Genomic DNA, 22585 nt, shown 5'->3' with positions numbered 1-22585 from the left:
CCTTATTGTATTATGGCATATTATTACGTTTTTATGCATTATTATACTATGAAGTTTTTTCATGCTTTATGCCTTACTATACTATGACGTTTTTTGATGTTTTTATGCCTTATTATACTATGACATTTTTATGCCTCATTATACTATGAAGTTTTTTGACGTTTTATGCCTTATTATACTATGGCGTTTTTTGATGTTTTTATGCCTTATTATACTATGACGTTTTTTGACATTTTTATTCCTTATTATACTATGACATTTTAATGCCTTACTATGATATGAAGTTTTTTGACGTTTTTATGCCTTCCTATACTATGACGTTTTTTGACGTTTTAATGCCTTATTATACTATGACGTTTTATGACATTTTAATGCCTTACTATAATATGACATTTTTATGCCTTACTATACTATGACGTTTGACGATTTTATGCCTTACTATACTATGACATTTTTATGCCTCATTATCCTATGGCGTTTTTTTTACGTTTTTATGCCTAACTATACTATGACGTTTTTTGATGTTTTCATGCCTTATTATACTATAACGTTTTTATGTCTTATTATACTATGACGTTTTTATGCCTTACTATACAATGACGTTTTTTGACATCTTTATTCCTTATTATACTATGACGTTTTTATGCCTTACTATACTATGACGTTTTTTGACATTTTGATGCCTCGTTATACTATGACATTTTTTGACGTTTTATGCTTTATTATTCTATGACGTTTTTTGACGTTTTTATGCCTTACTATACTATGACGTTTTTTTATGTTTTTATGCCTCATTATACTATGACGTTTTCATGCCTCATTATAGTATGCCATTTTTTGACTTTTTTATGCCTTACTATACTATGACGTTTTTTGGATTTCTATACTATGACGTTTTTATGACTTTTTATTCCTTACTATACTATGATGTTTTTATGACATTTTATGCCTTACTATACTATGACATTTTTATGACTTTTTATACCTTACTATACTATGACGTTTTTATGACATTTTGTACCTTACTATACTATGATGTTTTTATGACTTTTTCTGACTTAGTATACTATGACGTTTTTATGACTTACTATACTATGACGTTTTTTATGACTTTTTATGCCTTACAATACTATGACATTTTCCTGACTTCTTAGGCCTTACTATACTATGACGTTTTTATGACTTATTATACTATGACGTTTTTATGACTTACTATACTATGAAGTTTTTATGACTTTTTATTCCTTACTATACTATGACTTCTTATACCATACTATACTATGACGTTTTTATGACATTTTTATGCCTTACTATACTATGATGTTTATATGACGTTTTTTATGACTTTTTATGCCTCACTATACTATGACATTTTTATGACTTCTTATGCCTTACTCTACTATTACGTTTTTATGACTTATTATACTATGAGGTTTTTATGACTTTTTATACCTTACTATACTATGACGTTTTTTATGACTTTTTATGCCTTACTATACTATAAAGTTTTTATGACTTACCATACTATGACGTTTTTATGACTTACTATACTATGAAGTTTTTATGATGTTTTTATGCCTTACTATACTATGACGTTTTTATGCCTTATTATACAATGACGTTTTTATAACATTTTATACCTTACTATACTATGATGTTTTCATGACTTACTATACTATGACGTTTTTATGCCTTACTATACTATGACTTTTTTTGACATTTTGATGCCTCATTATACTATGACTTTTTTTTACGTTTTATGCTTTATTATACTATGGTGTTTTTTGATGTTTTTCGTTTTTATGCCTTATTGTAATATGGCGTATTATTATGTTTTTAGGCCTTACTATACTTTGACGTTTTCATGACGCATTATAGTATGCCATACTTTGACTTTTTTATGCCTTACTATACTATGACGTTTTTCGACGTTTTTATGCCTTACTACAATATGACGTTTTTAAGCCTTATTATACTATGACAGTTTTTGACATTTTATGCCTTACTATACTATGAAGTTTTTTGATGTTTTCATGCCTTATTATACTATGACGTTTTTATGCCTTATTATAAAATGACGTTTTAATGCCTTACTATACTATGACGTTTTTTGACGTTTTTATGCCTCATTTTATCATGAAAATATTTGACATCTTTATGCTTCATTATTCTATGACGTTTTTTGACATTTTTATGCCTTATTGTATTATGGCGTATTATTACGTTTTTATGCATTATTATACTTTTAAGTTTTTTGATGCTTTATGCCTTACTATACTATGACGTTTTTTGATGTTTTTATGCCTCATTATACTATGACGTTTTCATGCCTCATTATACTATGACATTTTTTGACTTTTTATGCCTTACTATACTATGACATTTTTTGACATTTTGATGACTCATTATACTATGACATTTTTTGACGTTTTATGCTTTATTATTCTATGACGTTTTTTGACATTTTGATGCCTCATTATACTATGACATTTTTTTAATGTTTTATGCCTCATTATACTATGATGTTTTCATGCCTCATTATAGTATGCCATTTTTTGACTTTTTTATGCCATACTATACTATGACGTTTTTTGATGTTTTTATGCCTTATTATACTATGACGTTTTTATGCCTCATTATATTATGAAGTTTTTTGATGTTTTTATGCCTTACTACAATATGACGTTTTTAAACCTTATTATACTATGACGTTTTTTGACATTTTGATGCCTCATTATACTATGACATTTTTTGACGTTTTTATGCCTTACTATACTATGACGTTTTTTGACATTTTGATGCCTCATTATACTATGACATTTTTTGACGTTTTTATGCCTTACTATACTATGACGTTTTTTGACATTTTGATGCCTCATTATACTATGACATTTTTTGACGTTTTTATTCCTTATTATACTATGACGTTTTGATGCCTTACTATACTATGACGTTTTTTGACATTTTTATGCCTTATTATACTATGACGTTTTTTGATGTTTTTATGCCTTACTATACTTTGACGTTTTTTGACATTTTTATGCCTTATTATACTATGACGTTTTTTGAAGTTTTTATGCCTTATTATACTATGACGTTTGTATGTTTTATTATACTATGACATTTTTATGCCTTATTATACTATGACGTTTTTTGACGTTTTATGCCTTATTATACTATGGCGTTTTTTGATGTTTTTATGCCTTATTATACTATGACGTTTCGATGCCTTACTATACTATGACGTTTTTTGACATTTTATGCCTTACTATACTATGACATTTTTTGACATTTTGATGACTCATTATACTATGACATTTTTTGACGTTTTATGCTTTATTATACTATGACATTTTTATGCCTTATTATACTATGACGTTTTTTGATGTTTTTATGCCTTACTATACTATGACGTTTTTTGATGTTTTTATGCCTTATTATTCTATGACGTTTTTATGTCTTATTATACTATGACGTTTTTATGCCTTACTATACAATGACGTTTTTTGATATCTTTATTCCTTATTATACTATGACGTTTTTATGTCTTATTATACTATGACGTTTTTATGCCTTACTATACTATGACGTTTTTTGACGTTTTTATGCCTCATTTTATCATGAACATTTTTGACATCTTTATGCTTCATTATTCTATGACGTTTTTTGACATTTTTATGCCTTCTTGTATTATGGCGTATTATTACGTTTTTATGCATTATTATACTGTGAAGTTTTTTGATGTGTTTATGCCTTATTATACTATGACGTTTTTATGCCTCATTATAATATGAAGTTTTTTGACGTTTTATGCCTTACTATACTATGGTGTTTTTTGATGTTTTTATGCCTTATTATACTATGACGTTTTTATACTTTATCACACTATGACGTTTTTTTGATGTTTTTATGCCTTACTATACTATGACGTTTTTATGCCTTACTATACTACGACGTTTTTTGACATTTTGATGCCTCGTTATACTATGACATTTTTTGACGTTTTATGCTTTATTATTCTATGACGTTTTTTGACGTTTTTATGCCTTACTATACTATGACGTTTTTTTATGTTTTTATGCCTTACTATACTATGACGTTTTTTGACATTTTTATTCCTTATTATACTATGACGTTTTGATGCCTTACTATACTATGACGTTTTTTGACATTTTTATGCCTTATTATACTATGACGTTTTTTGAAGTTTTTATGCCTTATTATACTATGACGTTTGTATGTTTTATTCTACTATGACATTTTGATGACTCATTATACTATGACATTTTTTGACGTTTTTATGCCTTACTATACTATGACGTTTTTTGACGTTTTTATGCCTTTCTACAATATGACATTTTTAAGCCTTATTATACTATGACAGTTTTTGACATTTTATGCCTTACTATAATATGACGTTTTTTGACATTTTGATGCCTCATTATACTATGACATTTTTTGACGTTTTATGCTTTATTATTCTATGACGTTTTTTGACGTTTTTATGCCTCATTATACTATGACGTTTTCATGCCTCATTATAGTATGCCATTTTTTGACTTTTTTATGCCTTACTATACTATGACGTTTTTTGATGTTTTTATGCCTTACTACAATATGACATTTTTAAGCCTTATTATACTATGACAGTTTTTGACATTTTATGCCTTACTATAATATGACGTTTTTTGATGTTTTCATGCCTTATTATACTATGACGTTTTTATGCCTTACTATACTATGACGTTTTTTGACATTTTGATGCCTCATTATACTATGACATTTTTTGACGTTTTTATGCCTTACTATACTATGACGTTTTTTGACGTTTTTATGCCTTACTATACTATGACATTTTTTGACGTTTTATGCCTCATTATACTGTGACGTTTTCATGCCTCATTATAGTATGCCATTTTTGACTTTTTTATGCCTTACTATAATATGACGTTTTTTGATGTTTTCATGCCTTATTATACTATGACTCTTTTATGCCTTATTATACTATGACGTTTTAATGCCTTACTATACTATGACGTTTTTTGACGTTTTTATGCCTCATTTTATCATGAAAATATGACGTTTTTAAGCCTTATTATACTATGACAGTTTTTGACATTTTTATGCCTTATTGTATTATGGCGTATTATTACGTTTTTATGCATTATTATACTTTTACGTTTTTTGATGCTTTATGCCTTACTATACTATGACGTTTTTTGATGTTTTTATGCCTTATTATACTATGACATTTTTAGGCCTCATTATACTATGAAGTTTTTTGACGTTTTATGCCTTACTATACTATGGCGTTTTTTGATGTTTTTATGCCTTATTATACTATGACATTTTTATGCCTTACTATACTATGACGATTTTTGATGTTTTTATGCCTAACTATACTATGACGTTTTATGCTTTATTATTCTATGACGTTTTTTGACGTTTTTATGCCTTACTTATACTATGACATTTTTTTGTTTTTATGCCTCATTATACTATGACGTTTTCATGCCTCATTATAGTATGCCATTTTTTGACTTTTTTATGTCTTACTATACTATGACATTTTTTGATGTTTTTATGCCTTAATATACTATGACGTTTTTATGCCTCATTATATTATGAAGTTTTTTGATGTTTTTATGCCTTATTATACTATGACGTTTTTGAAATTTTTATGCCTCATTATACTATGACATTTTTTGACGTTTTATGCTTCATTATTCTATGACATTTTTTTATGTTTTTATGCCTTACTATACTATGACGTTTTTTGACATTTTTCTACCTTACTATATTATGAGATGTTTTGACGATTTTATGCCTTAGTACATTATGATGTTCTTATGCTTTATCATACTATGACATTTTTTGACGTTTAAGTGCCCTATTACATTATGGCGTATTATTACGTTCTTATGCCTTATTATACTATGACGTTTTTACACTTTATCATACTATGATGTTTTTTTTATGTTTTTATGCCTTACTATACTATGACGTTTTTTGATATTTTGATGCCTCATTATATTATGAAATTTATTGACGTTTTATGCTTTATTATTCTATGATGTTTTTTGACGTTTTTATGCCTTACTATACTATGAATTTTTTGACGTTTTATGCTTTATTATTCTATGACGTTTTTTGACGTTTTTATGCCTTACTATACTATGGCGTTTTTTGACATTTTGATGCCTCATTATACTATGAAATTTTTTGACGTTTTATGCTTTATTATTTTATGACGTTTTTTGACGTTTTCATGCCTAAATATAGTATGACGTTTTTTAACGTTTTTATGCTTTATTATACTATGACATTTTTTGACGTTTTTATGCCTTACTATACTATGACGGTTTTTTTTATGTTTTTATGCCTCATTATACTATGACGTTGTCATGCCTCATTATAGTATGCCATTTTTTTACTTTTTTATGCTTTACTATACTATGACGTTTTTTGATGTTTTTATGCCTTATTATACTATGACGTTTTTATGCCTCATTATACTATGAAGTTTTTTGATGTTTTTATGCCTTACTACAATATGACATTTTTAAGCCTTATCATACTATGACAGTTTTTGACATTTTATGTATTACTATACTATGACGTTTTTTGATGTTTTCATGCCTTATTATACTATGACGTTTTTATGCCTTATTATACGATGACGTTTTTATGCCTCATTATACTATGACGTTTTTTGATGTTTTCATGCCTTATTATACTATGACGTTTTTATGCCTCATTATTCTATGACGTTTTTGACATTTTTATGCTTTATTGTATTATGGCGTATTATTAAGTTTTTATGCCTTATTATACTATGACGTTTTTTGACGTTTTATGCCTTACTATACTATGACGTTTTTTGATGTTTTTATGCCTTATTATACTATGACGTTTTTTGATATTTCTATACCTTATTATACTATGACGTTTTTTGACATTTTTATGCCTCATTATACTATGACGTTTTTTGTCGTTTTATGCTTTATTATACTATGGCGTTTTTTGACATTTTTATGCCTCATTATACTATGACATTTTTTGACGTTTTATGCTTTATTATTCTATGACATTTTTTAATGTTTTTAGGCCTCATTATACTATGATGTTTTTCAACGTATTTATGCCTTATTATACTATGACGTTTTCATGCCTCATTATAGTATGCCATTTTTTGATGTTTTTATGCCTTACTATACTATGACGCTTTTTGACATTTTACTACCTTACTATATTATGAGATGTTTTGACGATTTTATGCCTTAGTACACTATGATGTTCTTATGCTTTATCATACTATGACATTTTTTGACGTTTAAGTGCCCTATTACATTATGGCGTATTATTACGTTCTTATGCCTTATTATACTATGATGTTTTTTTACTTTATCATACTATGACGTTTTTTTTATGTTTTTATGCCTTATTATACTATGACGTTTTCATGCCTCATTATAGTATGCCATTTTTTAACTTTTTTATGCTTTACTATACTATGACGTTTTTTGATGTTTTTATGCCTTATTATACTATGAAGTTTTTTGATGTTTTTATGCCTTACTACAATATGACGTTTTTAAGCCTTATTATACTATGACAGTTTTTGACATTTTATGTCTTACTATACTATGACGTTTTTTGATGTTTTCATGCCTTATTATACTATGACGTTTTTATGCCTTACTATACTATGACGTTTTTTGACATTTTGATGCCTCATTATACTATGACATTTTTTGACGTTTTATGCTTTATTATTCTATGACGTTTTTTGATGCTTTATGCCTTATTATACTATGACATTTTTATGCCTCATTATACTATGAAGCTTTTTGACATTTTATCCCTTGCTATACTATGGCATTTTTTGATGTTTTTATGCCTTACTATACTATGACGTTTTTATGCCTTATTATACTTTGATGTTTTTTGATGTTTTTATGCCGTACTATGCTATGACGTTTTTTGATGTATTCATGCCTTACTATACTATGAAATGTTTTGACGATTTTATGCCTTAGTATACTATGATGTTCTTATGCTTCATCATACTATGACATTTTTTGACATTTTAGTGCCATATTACATTATGGCGTATTATTACGTTTTTATGCCTTATTATACTATGACCTTTTTTTGACGTTTTTTGACGTTTTTATGCCTCATTATACTATGACGTTTTTTGATATTTCTATGCCTTATTATACTATGATGTTTTTGAAATTTTTATGCCTCATTATACTATGACGCTTTTTGATATTTCTATGCCTTATTATACTATGACGTTTTTGAAATTTTTATGCCTCATTATACTATGACATTTTTTGACGTTTTATGCTTCATTATTCTATGACATTTTTTTATGTTTTTATGCCTTACTATACTATGACGTTTTTTGACATTTTTCTACCTTACTATATTATGAGATGTTTTGACGATTTTATGCCTTAGTACACTATGATGTTCTTATGCTTTATCATACTATGACATTTTTTGACGTTTAAGTGCCCTATTACATTATGGCGTATTATTACGTTCTTATGCCTTATTATACTATGACGTTTTTATACTTTATCATACTATGACGTTTTTTTTATGTTTTTAAGCCTTATTATACTATGACAGTTTTTGACATTTTATGTCTTACTATACTATGACGTTTTTTGATGTTTTCATGCCTTATTATACTATGACGTTTTTATGCCTTACTATACTATGACGTTTTTTGACATTTTGATGCCTCATTATACTATGACATTTTTTGACGTTTTATGCTTTATTATTCTATGACGTTTTTTGACGTTTTTATGCCTTACTATACTATGACATTTTTTTTATGTTTTTATGCCTCATTATACTATGACGTTTTCCTGCCTCATTATAGTATGTTATTTTTTGACTTTTTTGTGCCTTACTATACTATGACGTTTTTTGATGTTTTTATGCCTCATTATACTATGACGTTTTCATGCCTCATTATAGTATGCCATTTTTTGACTTTTTTATGCCTTCCTATACTATGACGTTTTTTGATGTTTTTATGCCTTATTATACTATGACGTTTTTATGCCTCATTATACTATGACGTTTTTTGATGTTTTCATGCCTTATTATACTATGACGTTTTTATGCCTTATTATACTATGACATTTTAATGCCTTACTATACTATGACGTTTTTTGACGCTTTTATGCCTCATTTTATCATGAAAATTTTTGACATCTTTATGCTTCATTATTCTATGACTTTTTTTGACATTTTTATGCCTTATTGTATCATGGCGTATTATTACGTTTTTATGCATTATTATACTATGACATTTTTATGCCTTATTATACTATGAAGTTTTTCGATGTTTTATGCCTTACTATACTATGACGTTTTTATGCCTTACTATACTATGACGTTTTTTGATGTCTTTATGCCTTACTATACTATGACATTTTTTGATGTTTTTATGCCTTACTATACTATGACGTTTTGACGATTTCATGCCTCAGTATACTATGATGTTCTTATGCTTCATCATACTATGACATTTTTTGACATTTTAGTGCCATATTACATTATGGCGTATTATTACGTTTTTATGCTTTATTATCCTATTACGTTTTTATGCCTTATTATATTATGACCTTTTTTTGACGTTTTTTGACGTTTTTATGCCTTATTATACTATTACCTTTTTATGCCTTATTATACTATGATGTTTTTATGCCTCATTATAGTATGACGTTTTTTTTACGTTTTTATGCCTTATTATACTATGATGTTTTTTGACATTTTTATGCCTTACTATAGTATGACATTTTTACACCTTACTATACTATGACTCTTTGTATGATGGTGTTTGACATTTTTATTTCTTAATTTACTGTGACATTCTCATGCATTTTTATGCCTCATTATACTATGATATTTTATTACATTTTTATGCCTTACTTTACTATGATGTTTTTATGTTTTAAAATCCTATGATGATTTTTGACATTTTTATTTCTTACTATACTGTCACATAGTCATGTATTTTTATACCTTAGTATATCATGAAGTTTTTTGATGTTCTTATCCCTTACTATACTATGACGTTTTTGACCTATTTATTTCTTAATATACTATGACGTATCTCTCCTTTGCTAAAACAATTACTTTTTATGCCTTACTATATTATGACTTTTCATGCCTTATTATACTATGAATATTTTTTTTTTTTACATTTTTATGTATCATCATATTATGACTTTTGATACCTAAATATATTACGATGTTTTTATTGCTCACTCTAGTATGAAGTTTACATGGAACAGTATGTTGCTGTAGTGGATAGAGCTGTTGTTTCTCAGTGAGAAGGTTCTGAGTTTTATTCCTGCTCCTTTTCTTGTTCTCGCTTTGCTTATAAAATGGCTTTTTATGCCTCATTATACTATGAAGGTTTTCACGTAATTATGCCTCATTATACTATGGTGTTTATATATCATATTATAATTTTTACAATTTTATAATTATGATTTTTTTTTTTACTTTTCGGTCTCATTATACTAATATGTTTTCATGAATTACATTTTTATGCTTCTATGATGTTTTTATGCCCTACTGTACTATGACTTTTTTATGGGGTATCATGGTGGTACAATGGTTAGAACTGTAGTCTTACAGTGAGAAGGTTCTGGGTTTGGGCCCCCGGCTTTGGCCCTTTTTGTGTGGAGTTGCATGTTCGCCCTGTGCCTGTGTGGTTTCTTTCCAGGTTCCTCTCGCAGTCCAAAGGGATGGAAAGGAAACTATGGAAGCTTTGAGAAAAACAAAAAATAAAACAGATTGTTTTGTGAATGCAAGTGAATGCATTACTTTTCTTTAGTTTCCTATTTTATTTTAAAAGTAAGCTCAACTTGTCAGATTTTACTTTTTTAAGAATGTGATATGTTTTGTAAAATATCAGATAATATTACCTATTTGTGCCTCAAATAATTCATAGACTTATGAAACATGATGAAGAATCCAAACCTCTGTTTTTTGCAACAAGCCATAAAGGATTTATAAACTTTATAAACTATATGTATTTCAATGTAAAAATTTCGCTCTGAACTGTTGTGAAGTAGAAGTAGAACAACATGAGTTAAATAAAATAAAAGTACCCTAACTCTAAACTCTAGCTAAATGTATTTAGTTATACTCCGTGCAGCTGCTGTGAGTTTATCAGTCTGGTTGTGTATTTCTGGGGGAGCTGTTGCCCTGTGTGAGAGTCTGGTCCCACAGATCCTTCACCATTAGTCCGTGATAATTAAACGTATTTCCCTGTATTTAACCCGGGCTTCTTCTGTGTGTGGAGTCAGAGTCGTTTGAACCAGTGAAGTGACATCATGTCCTTATGGAAATGTGTCCCGGTGAGGCCCCTCCCTGTCCCGGTGACATCAGCCGGAGCTCGGCTGCTCTCCTCCAGGAGGAGGACACGGTGGATCCGCACACACACACACACACACACACACACACACTCTCTCACTCACTCACACACACACTGACACACACACACACACACACACACACTCACACACACACATACTCACACACACACATCCAGGAGGGAGCTCGACGGGGAAACTGACTCGCTTTCTTCATGGGACAAAACAAGACTTCTTCTTCTTCTCCTCCTCCAGGTAAGCTGCCACCTTCTTCTTCTTCTTCTTCTCCGTCAGTGTTGGAGCAGCTCCGCCTAAATCCTGAAGCCTCCAACTTTTTTTTTTCTTACTTTCTGGCCACAGTGTCACATATTTGCGGGACTGTGAGGGGAGAAAACGACGGTTAGTCGACACCAAACTGCTCCGGGTTGGATTCCCGATGTGTTTTTTAAGTGTGTAATGTGAACAGAGAGGAAGTGTTGAGCTTCGTTTTGTCTCTTTTTTTTTTCTCTTCGTGTCTCGCTGCTTTTGTTGGACCGCTCCAAGTCCCACAGAGACACAGTCCGCGGGTCTAACTGTACCTGCAGTAAAAACTACAGTAACGGCTGTGTGTGATTAACAGCGGCTTCTCTTCTTCTTCTCTGATGTCATCAAAAGTCTTCTGTGAACGCGGTTTACGTGTGAGAGACGTGAAGCTGTGGTTAATGTCACATATTGAGCGGGTCCGTTCAGTGTCACCGTGTTCGGCCGCCGCCGCCGCTGCTGCCGCCGCCGAACACGGTGTAACGGTCTCTGGCTGTAGCTGGAGTGGGACTGTGGTTGCCTGGTTGCCATGGCATTAAATAACACAACACTGATTTCAAGTGAGGATTTAACACCACTCATCATCATCATCATCATCATCATCATCGTCTTAATCTTCATCACCACCACAGTAGCTACAGGCTGCTGCTGCTGCTGCGTTCAGGAAACAGGGCCACAGAAGATTTCAGACTGAGACTGTGGGAGTGTGAGTGGAAGCCTGCAGCCAGAGGAAATACAAAGGAGGAAGAGGAGGGAGGATGAAGATTAGAGCTAGGAATGATTAGTGAATGGATTAGCTGATTGACAGAAAATCAATCGGCTTCGTAAATGTGAATATTTGATACTTTTCTGGCTTTTAATGACAGTAAACTGAATCATGGTGAGACAAAGCAAGACATTTAAAGACGTCACATTGGGCTCTGATAAACTTTACAGAACATTATTCATTATTCAGGTTCTTATGTTTCATTTTAAAGGTTAAAAAGTGCCTATTTTTGCCAAGTGTGCTTCAAATTATGTTATTTTAAAAAAAAAAGAGCTATTATATTTTATTATACTTGAACAAAAGTCACATTTTAAAAATCTTTTTTTAAACTAAATTCAATGGAAATATAATTACAAAAAATAATTACAGGTAAAAACACAGATACAACATAAGTATTTAATTTGACTTAAGGTTAGGAAAGGCAGGTTTATTTGTATGGCACCATAACACAGGCATCTTGAAGTGCTAAATATATGACTGAGAAATGCATTTGAACAACATTAAATACAATAAAGACAAAAATAGATAACTGAAGTTACATAAAATGAATGGAAAACAATTTAGACAAAGCAATAAATACTATAATTACACTTTGAATTTAATAATGTCATTTATAATGAAGAAAAGTAAGGATGAATAACATAAAAATCAGCCTATAAAACATTTATTACAATAAAGTTTAAAATATGACAAAGACAGAGTATAAACTATATGTAAGTGATAGAGTCCTTTTATCAGAGTGGATTATGGGTCCTGTACCACATGACTACAGACCCCATGAAGACGAGTGTGTTGTGTTTGAATTGATCGTCTACAAAGTGAGAATCACTCAGTAACAGTTGTTGCTGATCCTTCATGTGTTTCCCAGCAGCAGCAGCAGAGGAGAGAAAAGCTGTTAACATGCTGAGGCCAAGTCTCCTGACTTTTTCCTCCTCCTCTTCTCTAAGCTGACCCGCTGTTCTCCACACATACCACGTTAAGTGGTTTAGTCGATATCTGACAGCGACCTGCTGGGTTTGTTCCCCTCGGTAAAACTTGGCCCTTTGAGGCCACTTTTATTTTGAAAGAAATATCCTGACTCATATTCATAGTTTTGACCGCGGTTTGTGTGTCAATACCACTTTATTGCGACACCAGTGAAACTGTTATTCATCGCAAGCTTTCAGACAGTCAGGATTCAAACCGAGCCCAGACCTTTGAGCTAAACAAAATTATCTGTAAGAGAAAACAAATGTGAGCGTTAAAATGTAAAAATTTGTCTTTTGTCAACATCCATCACAGTTTACTTCCTGCTTCAACTTTGACCTGCTGTAACTTTGCTCTCACAGTTTTCCTGTGCAGTTTTGGATTATTATGCACCTTTCAGGTTAAACTGGGAGCTTGTTTACAACCTGTGCTTGAGCTCCTGCTCTGTTGGAGGCTTGAGGCATGGCAGTGTGGTCTCAAATACTGGATGGATTACCGTGACATATGACCCACACATTCGTGTTCCCCTCCATATGAACTTCAGTAACTTAAGTGATCCTCTGACTTAAAGTTTAGCACCTTTAATGTTACGTTAGCATTAGCAGCTGTTTAGTTACCAGTCTAGAATAAATGTGAGGTCAGCATCAAACTTCATTCCTTTACTCACCAACATCTGTCTCCAGAGGTGGAAACAAACACCAATATTAACTCTTGTTTCTATCACTTCTTTTCTTCTGCTGAAGTTAGCATGCTAACCAGCTAGCCCCGGCCCGTCTTGTCTTTCTGATAGCGACTCACTGCAGCCTTCAGTCTGCCCTGAAGACGTATCATAACCTCTTGTATTATAAACACAAAGATGGCTGAAGCTGAAAACTTACAAATACCTGCTTTAATTCGTGCAGTACTCTGGTTTTGTAACCAAATACCCACAAAAATGTTGAAATCCCCATCAACCTCAGCTGCACTTGGTGTTTTGTTAGCGAATGTTAGCATGCTAAACTTTGTACCTGCTAAACATTAGGATGTTAACATCATTGTTAGTGTCTTAGCATTAGCATTTAGCTCAAAGTACCAGTGTAAACAGAGCTGCTAACACGGCTATAGACTCATGACAACAGGGTGTTTTCAAAATGATGAATGATTTTGTACTTTTTGCTTTTCAACATAAGGAATGAGAAATAGTAGAAAACCACAAACAGATGGACAAAATAAAAAGTTAACCTAGAGCTAAAAGAGAGGGAACACTGGCGACCGTAACACATGAAGCATCATGTTGATCTGTAACTGCTGGATGTGGAAATAAGCAGTAGTTCAGCGTATCAACTTTAAATGAGATAATATGTTAATGTTGTGTTCACAACTTGTTTCTGCTGCCTCCTAGTGGCCACAAAAATCTCTTATATTAGTTACTTCAGGGTTAATATCAGATAAAACAGGCATAATTGCAAGTTGAAGTTCAGATTGCACTGAAATAAATGGAAACCAGTTGTTTCTGAAACAAAAGCACATTTGAAAAAGGCAGCTAAGGTTGTTTGATATGAGAAGAGGATCTGATATTTTCATAAGAAGTCATGAACTGGGTGATTTCCCAGCACTCTCAACAACAGCAGTCAGTTTCTCATAGATTGGATGTAGCTTGGATGTGGTATCACAACCACAGATGTGTTTACTTCTCACATAATTTACTTATTGAATAATACATGGACACTGTATGTTTGATTTAAAAGCGTCTCACACTGGGCCGGGCGCCGCGATCGTGACTCGCTCAACGTACAGCTGAACACACACACTGAGGGTTACACAAGGAAGGAGGGGGGAGAAAATGAGAGATAAACCTTCATTTAGGCTCTAACTTTATAATAAAATTTGTCCTTTTCATGCTCATCTAATGATGCATTTATTTTTTAATTAAGAAACAATTACATGAGCAGTAATTACACGTTTCTGTCGTATATTTTCTTTTAACATAATTAAATAATGAAGTTTGAAATAATTAATGGCAGCAAAGACTAATGTCCCAGATTGATTAAAAGATGGTTCTACAGTATCACAACTGTGATACCATTACAAAAGATTTTATACACATTTAATTCTGTCATTGACTTTGAATAACACATTTTTAGATCATAAAAGAGACACACCGATGTTTCTGAATGTTGCTGAAACATCGGCAATAAATCACGTGACTTTTATAAAATACATTTTGATACTCAAACGGTTATTTTAGTCATTTTAAGCCTCTAAAATGTGAAGAGATCATGTTTTTCTTTGTCACATTCGAGTGTAAAGTGTTTGAAGACATCACCTCGGTCTGTGGGAAAAATAATTGGCAGATTAATTGATAATGAAAACGATGGTTAGTTGCCGCCTTGCTGTTTTGAAGCGTACACAGTGTTTTACATCACTGAATCTAGTTTCCATTCATGTGTTGACACTGTGTAAATCTATTCAAATTCAGACTGAGATAACTAATCCGCGACCATTGTGTCATTGATAACAAACCAGAAATAGAGCATGGAGTTTCACTGTTGACCTTTGAAACAGGAGACAGACAGAAACATCCAGACTCAAGGTACACACACACACACACACACACACACACACACACACACACACACACACACACACACACACACACACAGCTTTTTTATTTTTTCCCTGGAGCTTTCAACCAGACCTTGCAGTTTTCCAAAGTGGATGAAATTTTGCTCAGTTGCCAAGGAGCATGGTTTCCATGGAGAGGGAGGTTAGCATGTTTGTTCGTTTGGGTCTTAAGGTCTTTTTCCACACCTTGAATTCATTATGGAGCTTCAGAGATTCTGGTAGGTTTTTATTTTTGAACTTTGGGGCCATGCTAGCTGTTTCCACCTGCTTCCAGTGTTTATGCTAAGCTAAGCTAAGCTAGTTGCATCCTGGCTCCAGCTTCATATTTAAAACGAGAAAGGTATTGATTTTCTCATCTAGCTCTCGGCATAAAAACAGTAAGTGTATTCCCCAAAATGTCAGATTTAACTTAGAGGATAAACCTGAAATATTCTATATATATTTTTTTATGCTCATCAACTCAATGAAAAGACCAAAAGCAACAATGTGTTAGTGTATGCCTCAATAGTTTCTGACTTCCCTCCTCTGTCTGTGGCTCTCAGCTCAAATCCCATTGGTGCCAACTGAAGATGTAAATCTTTATCATTGCGTTTTCAGTAGGAACAGAAATATATAGTTTCAGTAATTTGCCCAAACAGCTGCTCACTGTGCTCTTTAACAAACGTTACTCCACAGGAGTAAATGGTATAATTGTTCGGGACTATTTTCAGCGGTGGATTAATCCACATTTGGTGCTGTAGTGAGTATTTGAGGCAGCAGTCAAAATAAACTGCAGTGTGTGTGTGTGTGTGTGTGTGTTCATGATAACGAAGGAACATGTCTGATGTGTTTTAATAGCCTCTGGACAACAATGGAGCTCTGGCACAGAGATATCAGGCTCTGGATACACACACAGACACTTGTTAGTAGAAGCACTTCATTGATGGTTTTGATCTTTTCGCAGCCAATAAGAAAAGTTTATTGTATCATCAGACTTATCCTTGAAGTAAGTGTGTGACAGAAATATCCTTCAATAGAAAAGTTAGTGTCTTTAAAATCATTTTAAGACACTTTTAAGACAAATGTCATGATGTAAGTTTTCTATTGCACAAAAGAAGAAATCAGTGCCTTCGACAGAAACTAACATCTTCACAGAAGAGAAAATATCTGATGTGTTCACATCATGTTTTTATTGGCAGTCTTTATCCGCAACACAAGCGTCTCCTCCTCAGTGTTTACCAGCCGTCTTTTTACTGTTTACTGTAAAAACAGCAGCAGCAGCGACACTTTGGATCATGGTGAAGATTTGATTAACGTGAAGGTGAACGGTGTTTAACACGGACATCGTACTTGCTGGACTGAGCTTGACCTCAGTGTATGAATCTGTTTCATCACTCTGAGTAAAAACCTGCTCCATCCCTCCATCACTGAGGGCCAGATCTTTGGCTGCAGCTGGACCTGAATAGACTTCATTGTTTGAATGAATGCATGTGATTCCAGATAAGCGTCACCACCCCCCACCACCGTCACCACCCCTCCTCCCCTCCAGGGGTGAATGTGCGTCTCCCGGTGTCGCTGAAGCTCAGCTCCAGCTGATTACAGCACGAGTTATGACAGCGAGGGCACGGCTGGTGGTTGGCAGCTGGTCACCGCCAAACCACCCGCCGCCACCTCACTCGCCTTTACCCCCCGAGCCCAGGGCCACCACTCATGCCAGCCATTATACCAGGGGTGAGTCATCCTGGAGTCTTTCCCGAACAACCCCCATCCCTCACCCTCCCTCATGCTTGGCATCAGCTGGATGCCGGAGTGAGCGTTCACTGTTGCCTGTGAGTCATCTCGACCTGTTATCAGGACGGATACACACCTTTTATCAGTTCGTTTTAACCGAGAGCTCCATCACAGGTGTAAGTGTTACTCTCTCTGCTATCTCTGTGGCTGAAGGGTCGTCAATGTCTGTCGGAGAGTCTGTTGGTCTGGAGGTCAAGGGTTGATGGAGAAAGGGATGCAGTGTTAAAGGTTAAATAAGGTGACTTTCAGATTGATTGCCACGATTCTTTTTTTAGAGACATTCATGGTTCCCAGAGGATAAATCCTGCAGACATTAGTGACCCTCACCAACAGGTCAAAAGCTCCACCTCTCAGAGTTAAGACTGAGTTCCTGTTAGCCTCTGTGAGATGTATGTAGCTTGTTTCGTATGTGAACTTAGCATCTTATGTTAACGTTCAGGTTTCACAATGATCAAAGAAACGTGCTGATTTAAGAGTTGTTATTTCTGAATAGTGAGTTACGGCTGTGTCCATCTCATCCGTGCTTTTCTGTGAAAATGTCTCTGTGGCTAATTGTCAGAGATGTAGCGAGGTAGCTAGCTGGTGTTGCAAGAAGATAAACGCCCCTGTCCTTCGCCCGCCTACAAAGCTTGTGTTGAATTGTTGAACAAATCAGAGGTGTGGGCGATGAGTCTGGAGGTTAAGAATAAGAAAGGTTCAGTCATCCCTCAGTTGTATTGTGTGTAAGGATGTACTGAGTCGACCCTAAACATCAGTATCAGGTCCAAACCCGGTTTGTCAATGTCCAACAGCTGCATTTCCGTCGCAGTTTTCCGTTACAAATGGCTTGTGTTTCCATTGAGTGATGTTATGTAAGTAAAGCTGCGTTTTCTCCTCTCGCGATATCGTTCCAGTTAAATATGGCGACAGATTTCCAGCATCTTCTAAGTGTCGGGACGGTTGCATCCACCGCAGCAGCTGTTGTAATATTCAATCGAAGGAATAATGACAGAAACCCCCTTTATCTGGCAGCGGCCTCGTATCAGGGATGTCATGTGACTTAAATGTGGATAAAAAGTGTTTTCATTTCACTTATCGCAAAAAAATATTACACGTTCATGTGAGGTGGTTTTCTATTCGACAAAGCAATACTTTGCATATTTGTAAGTTTGTTCGAAATGACTCATTTTTTAGTTTCAAATTGCGCTTTAAGCAGGTTAAAGGACACGCAGGTCGTTCACCTGCAGTCTGAGCAACTCCAACAGACTGACTCGTCTTCTGTGTAGCTGATTGATTAATGTCAATATCAGGAGTCAGATTCTCCCAGTTAAACTTTTATTTGTATAAAATCAATAATTGAAGTGTGTCAGCTTTAGTGTTTTCAATCAGGAGTATCAGATTAGTCTTGGTTTCAGCGGATAGTCGATATTCAAGGACTCGGATCAGGGTTTTAAAAAACTTGATGTGGTCGTCTGATGTGTAGAAGATTACAGCCTCACAGCTGACTGCTAGCACGGCTGCAATCTAGTCTTGTTGAAGTGTGTGTGTGTGTGTGTGTGTGTGTGTGTGTGTGTGGGATGGGTGGTGTGGTTGGGGGATAGGCGTGTGTGTGTGTGTAAAAAGCCATTGTTTTCAGAATCGTGACAAGACTGGCAACAACGAAAAGCAGCCCAATGAATTTCCCGATAAAGGCCGTGAATGACAGTCGAACGTGATCTCTAACCTTCTCTTTGTCTCTTTGTCGTCAAAAGAATGATAAGTTCTACATTTTTCCTTTCGTCCTCCTTCGCTTGAATAATGCATGATTTCATTTGGAGCTCGACACATTCCTCGCATTCCTCCTCACTTTATCCCTGCAGCCATTCCACCTTGGTATGTTTATATTGTGAAGTAAAGGGATGAATGATGTGTGCAGCTGCTGCAGCGCTGACAGAGCTGAAGCCGTTTCTCAAGAGGGAAAACAAACCAAACAAAACCGGTGTCCACAACTGTAGAATCTAGAATAAACATTCGTAAATATGTACACGCACTGACTGACGGAGCAAGAGGTGTTTGTTTTTTGCAGCCCAACGCACAGTTTATTGCCCCTGGTCAGCAACATACCACCGTGAGGAGAGTTTGCACGTCAACAAAAAGCTGCTCTGAAAAGTCTTAGTCTACATGTTTGTGGGTTTGTCTCAGATGAGGCAGCTGGTTTTCAGGCTGTAACCTCGGGCTATCAGGAGCTGAGTCCTGACGGCTCTGACAGTGTGAAATAATGAATATGGTTTGTGGCTGGGATGCGATCTGTCCTCTCAGTGGAGCTGGCAGCTCATACAGGGTCAGTCCACTTTGTTTTTTTTGTTTCTTTATCTGAATTACCGTCATGTGAAAGAGGCGACACCATGTCTCTTTTTTTTTTATCTTATTTGTTGGAATCCTACTCCACCAACATGTTTTTTAGCTGGTTCGAGCTTCAGTGAGGATTTGCTGCCTTTTCTCTGTTTTTATATAATCTGCCTGTTTTCAGCCAAGTAGCTGCAGGAACCCAACTCAGGAACTGAAAGTCCCAATATCCCATTCCTGTTTCCATTTTCACATCTAAAATTAGGCCGGTGATGGATTGATGGAGACGTAACTTTCACATGAGGACACAACAACACAGTCATCGTGTGACGAGAGACACGCAGAGGTTTCTCTCTTTGTTTCTTTGCTTTGCTGCTGCAGTTGCTCTTGGCATCAACAACAACCAGATCTTTATATTGTTTTTAGTGGCTCTCATTGCTGGTGACTGTGTGAATGAAGCTGTGCTCAGGTTTGTGTTTGGAGCTTAATTGCCACCAAGAAGTAAAGGCCTTTTTCAGACGTGCACCACACATTAATCTGATGTCAGTTTAATGTGTCGCTTCCGAACAAGCGAGATGTTTGTCTTACCTAGTAACATTTCCATATCAACACGGCCTGAACCGACTGGTGTCTGATTAATGTAAAGGCTGCAGCAACACAAGGTAACATATGCACAGAGGAGGAGATTAATGTGATGTGTGTGAGAACAGAACACACTCTTCTTCTGTTGATTGTGCAGGAGAAGTTTCAGAAACAGTTCCCTGATTAATGGAAATGTTCCCACAGAGGAAACCAGCTGAAGGTATACTGAATATATTTGGGGTTTGGACTGTTTGAAGTGAGTTATTCACCTTAAATGATACATAGGTACCCTCGTCAATGAAATGAGTCGTTAATCTTAAAGGTGCCATGTTCTGTTTTCGTTCTGGGTCTGGAGGCGTCGTGTTTTCGGGGGTTGTTGGTTCCATTCTCATGGACACAATATCTTAGTAACCGTGCGGGAATTTCTTTAAATTTGCCACAATTGTCGACATGGAGTCAAGGATGAAATGATTAGAATTTGGTCGCTAAAGGTCAAAGGTAAAAGGTCACGGTGACTTCACAAAACACCATTTTGGCCATAACTCAAGACTTCATGTTATTCATGCCACGATTTAACAACAAATGTCTAATTGGTTGTACGTCAACTTCACTGTGACATCATAATGTTCTGTGAAAACACTTCTGGACATTATTAAACGCTGTAACTCAGGAACAGAGGAGGAGGCTGTGACCGTATTTCCGGCAGCTTGACTTGTTGGCGGAGGGATACAACCGTGACGCGGTGATTCTAGTTGTCCTTTAGTAGCGTTATGATGGGAGTTTTTTTTTTTTTTTACATGGCTCTGTTTTGTCTGTACCAAATGCACACAAGTGAACATGGATGTAAACAATACAGATAATCAAAATATTATACAAGATTGGCTTTAATGATACTTTGAAGGAGGGAAACCATTCGGCACTTCTGATCTGAGTATCTAGACACTGAATGTAAGAAGAAGAAAACGCCACAGGGCCCCTTTACATGTGCATTTTATTTCAGTGCTGATGTTGGAAGGCGTGGTTGTGATGTTGGAGTGTGACTCTGCAGATGCACAGAAACACATCTCTGACAGTCACTGTGTGTCGTGCAGCGTGGCTCCGCCTCGCTCCAGGACGTAGATACTGGGGCTTTGTTCCCAAACACTCAAGGCCTCAGCAGTGTTGACTCAGTATGAGACTGTTTGCGTTCTTACATCTCTCACTGAGCCGCTGCATGAGAACACGGCACCTGGGTTTCCCTCGTTATCTGATGAGCCGTGAGCTCGTTCAGCCGACGCTCCTCAGCCACTAAGATTCTCCCTTTCTGGAAACAGGAGCAGACGACTCTGCGTGTTTGTGGCTGTGGATGTGAAGCAGGGCTGGGATCAGTTTAACTGCTGTATACTCCACATGTGGTGAGAAAACACACATAATGAAAGCCTGCTTTGTTTTCATTTCAAAATCTAAAACAGAATCACATGACAACCAGATATTAAACTGGATGGTGTGTCTGTCTTTATTGTGCAGAAATATTCATTTTTCTGAGGTTTGTGTTGTTGTCACAGCATTATGTAAAGTGCTATTTAAAGGTGCCCTGCGGAGTTTTCTTGTAAACAAACACAGTTCTGTTTATATTCTCTCTCACAAGGATACATCGCATGTGTCCTAACAAACATGTTCAGTGCAACTCATGACTTAAAGACGTTTCTTTGCACTTTCATTTGGATTTATTCTTAACAAACGATAAAAATGGCTTAGGTACAGCATTGAATATCAAACACTGATGAACCATAACATTCGTGTTGCATCGGTACAAAAACACAAATTTCTAACAAGATCCAATTTTAAAGTTTCACAAAATATGAGTGCTTGTTGTCCAGTATTAACAGGACACCAGACT

The 22585-nt window shown here is 34.6% G+C and overlaps 1 protein-coding gene and 1 long non-coding RNA gene across 2 annotated transcripts in view; one reads left to right on the top strand and one right to left on the bottom strand.

Annotated features, from left to right (window-relative positions):
- Positions 1-10975, bottom strand: part of LOC147818965 (uncharacterized) — a 12227-nt gene extending 1252 nt beyond the window's left edge. The window contains exon 1 of the long non-coding RNA XR_015437434.1: positions 10673-10975. This is a non-coding gene — a long non-coding RNA (uncharacterized LOC147818965). The remainder of the gene's footprint in view (positions 1-10672) is intronic.
- A 494-nt stretch (positions 10976-11469) lies between these two features.
- The window catches only part of LOC111657074 (SH3 domain-binding protein 4), a 38838-nt gene continuing 27722 nt past the window's right edge, over positions 11470-22585 (top strand). Inside the window, exon 1 of the mRNA XM_023409050.2 lies at positions 11470-11669. The gene's annotated coding sequence lies outside the window, so the exon portion shown is untranslated. The remainder of the gene's footprint in view (positions 11670-22585) is intronic.

Source organism: Seriola lalandi, unplaced genomic scaffold, assembly GCF_002814215.2.
Source record: "Seriola lalandi dorsalis isolate HSWRI2012SDOR001 ecotype SW California unplaced genomic scaffold, Sedor1 jcf7180002054382, whole genome shotgun sequence".
NCBI lineage: Eukaryota > Metazoa > Chordata > Actinopteri > Carangiformes > Carangidae > Seriola > Seriola lalandi.
This window is presented reverse-complemented; position numbering and strand designations above follow the sequence as displayed.